Raw genomic sequence first — 3,654 nt, 5'->3', positions numbered from 1 at the left:
CCAACCAGGCACAGTGAGGATCACGCGGTCCCCATCCTGGAAGGCGAGTAGCACCGACAGCACCCAAGCGTTTCGTGATCTCCTTCATACTCCTATGGTAAGTCAAGGGTTGGCCACCTCGCTGTTTACGCCACTCCGAATTGGGCATGGAAAACAGTACTCTTTTCGACAAACGATGGTTTTTCGGCATACGTAACACATGTCCCAATCAACGCAGCTTCTGGTGCTGGACACATTTTTCAATGGAAGTACCCGTTACAACCGAAAACACGCTTTCTAACTGCCTCGTTACGTATTCGCGGACACCAGGCCACACGAGCTATGGTTCTGAGACAACGATTGTCGAACACCTGAAGACGTCTCAGGTCCGCTGCTCGAATAGGCCAAGTTTCACAGCCATACAACAAAACAGCCCGTACTGTAGCTTGATACACACGTCCCTTCAGATTCAGAGATAAACCATTCTGACGCCATAGGTGTCTCAAGTTAGCAAACGCGGCTCGAGCCTTGCAGATTTGTGTATTCACCTCATCTGTCACACTACAGTCAGAACTAATACAACTTCCAAGATACGTAAAACGCTTCACATAATGCAAGCAACTAATCTCTCCCGAACATGAATTCAGTACCCAGATGCATGGATCTTTATCGATCCGGAGGACACTACCCTCATATTTGAAGACGAAGGCCAAGCACATGAATAAACTAAGCACCATCATGCTGTCCATCAGCATGCGCCTTGCGAAGTCATGCATCAAAAAGTGCAGTCTCTAAGCAAGCTCTTGGCAATCTAAGAAGCACTGGAGGTTATGGGGAATTCTACAAGCCTCAGTAGTTGTATCAGTTCTAGCCTTAAAAAGTCATCACACATATCACAGACTAATTTGCGTCACTTCTAGTGTAAAAAAAGCACACCATTGAGTCTCAAACGTCGCACGTACTAGGTTACAGTAAGGGCACAATGCTGTACGGTTGCAACAACAGACGTGAGGCACATGCAGACTTGGCTGGCGTCATCATCATCATCATTATCAGAGCCAGCAACATCTGTGTTGACACTGATGTGGCAGCTACAACCACTATACAAGTACGCGGTTCTTACTGCTAACAGCTGTGATGAAGACACTGATGTTTCACTGCCGTATCAGCTAGTGTCAGATGACGTAAACGAATTCTTAATGAAGGAATTAAAAATGGGAAGTTTGTTTGTGCACCAGGTACTTCAGCTGTAGGAAACACAGCACCCTGTTTACGCCACTCCGAATTGGGCATGGAAAACAGTACTCTTTTCGACAAACGATGGTTTTTCGGCATACGTAACACATGTCCCAATCAACGCAGCTTCTGGTGCTGGACACATTTTTCAATGGAAGTACCCGTTACAACCGAAAACACGCTTTCTAACTGCCTCGTTACGTATTCGCGGACACCAGGCCACACGAGCTATGGTTCTGAGACAACGATTGTCGAACACCTGAAGACGTCTCAGGTCCGCTGCTCGAATAGGCCAAGTTTCACAGCCATACAACAAAACAGCCCGTACTGTAGCTTGATACACACGTCCCTTCAGATTCAGAGATAAACCATTCTGACGCCATAGGTGTCTCAAGTTAGCAAACGCGGCTCGAGCCTTGCAGATTTGTGTATTCACCTCATCTGTCACACTACAGTCAGAACTAATACAACTTCCAAGATACGTAAAACGCTTCACATAATGCAAGCAACTAATCTCTCCCGAACATGAATTCAGTACCCAGATGCATGGATCTTTATCGATCCGGAGGACACTACCCTCATATTTGAAGACGAAGGCCAAGCACATGAATAAACTAAGCACCATCATGCTGTCCATCAGCATGCGCCTTGCGAAGTCATGCATCAAAAAGTGCAGTCTCTAAGCAAGCTCTTGGCAATCTAAGAAGCACTGGAGGTTATGGGGAATTCTACAAGCCTCAGTAGTTGTATCAGTTCTAGCCTTAAAAAGTCATCACACATATCACAGACTAATTTGCGTCACTTCTAGTGTAAAAAAAGCACACCATTGAGTCTCAAACGTCGCACGTACTAGGTTACAGTAAGGGCACAATGCTGTACGGTTGCAACAACAGACGTGAGGCACATGCAGACTTGGCTGGCGTCATCATCATCATCATTATCAGAGCCAGCAACATCTGTGTTGACACTGATGTGGCAGCTACAACCACTATACAAGTACGCGGTTCTTACTGCTAACAGCTGTGATGAAGACACTGATGTTTCACTGCCGTATCAGCTAGTGTCAGATGACGTAAACGAATTCTTAATGAAGGAATTAAAAATGGGAAGTTTGTTTGTGCACCAGGTACTTCAGCTGTAGGAAACACAGCACCACCAGCTGTGGTGGCTCGGTCATGTGCTACGCGTGCCAAACATCGTCTATGGAGATGAATGCCGTTCTCCGCACCTCCTTCAGAATCGCGTTAACTGTGCGTCTTGCTCCTGAACATGTACCCTTACAGTCACTTACAGTCTAAGGCACTCGAGGTTGTGGAGCGTTTTACGTATCTTGAAAGTGGTAACTGTTCAGACTTTAGTGGGACATATAATATCGATGCACGACGTTTCAAGACTCGGGTCGAGTATGCAAACTCCAGACACCTATGGCGGCAAAGAGCTACATCCCTGAAGCTCAGCGAACGTGTATCATGCAACAGCACGGACTTTTTGTTGTATGGTTATGAGACCTGGCCTCTGAGATCAGCCAAACTTAAATGTCTTTAATCGTTTTATTACTGTTGTCTTAGAATCAAAGCTCGTATGAGCTGGTGTCGGCGGATCCGCAACGAGAAATTGGAAAATGAGTGTTAGGTTATGCACATTCAGTCGAAGAATTAGTCCAGCAACAAAAGTAGGGATGATTTGGCCATGTATTGTGCATGAAGAATCGTGCGGTTTTCCGGTCCAATTCGGCAAGCAGATAGGTGGTCAACCTTTGAAATGGCGTATGAAAGCGAAAAGTCTGAGTACTGTCGGTACGACTCGTTCCTTCTGTGCATGGTTAGCGACAAAGTAATTGATGGTAATGGTGTGCTTCCTGACACATTTTATCCAGTGTCTGAACGAGTGTCCGGAGGGGCAGGTAAGCACAGGGTCCTCTTCCCATCCCTTTTATGTTTCTTTATGAAAGAGCTTTCAAAGAAGTTATGGTTGTACAGCAGCGAGGCATCAGTGTTGAGAACTGAAGTTCTGCTGTCAGCGACTAATCAGAGTGATTCTCAAGATCAACCCTACTTAAGCTCTTATCAGGTTACCCAACTTCATAACCACGAAAAAAAACTCAGGAACGATTAAGATCCCACGCGTCAGTAACCAGACCAATCTAATAGTCTTGTCGGAAGAAACAAGTGGTGGTGTCGGGTAGATATCCCACAATACCGAACACGTACGGGATGAAAGGGTGACCGCTCTAACTGGAACAAATCCACGAAAACAAAGTTAACGTTGTGACAACAAGGATCCAAAAGATCGGACTGTTCATTACCAAAAACATATATTCACGTCGTGTACGCGAAAGTTGGATGCGAATGAATGCCACATTTCAAATGAGAATAAGAACTAAGTCCCTACACCACGCTGAAGATGGCGTCATCTCGGAGGACAAATGAAAACCTAGTT

Source organism: Opisthorchis viverrini (genome assembly GCF_000715545.1).
Source record: "Opisthorchis viverrini unplaced genomic scaffold opera_v5_166, whole genome shotgun sequence".
In the NCBI taxonomy this organism is placed as follows: domain Eukaryota; kingdom Metazoa; phylum Platyhelminthes; class Trematoda; order Opisthorchiida; family Opisthorchiidae; genus Opisthorchis; species Opisthorchis viverrini.
Note: the sequence above shows the minus strand (reverse complement) of the source record.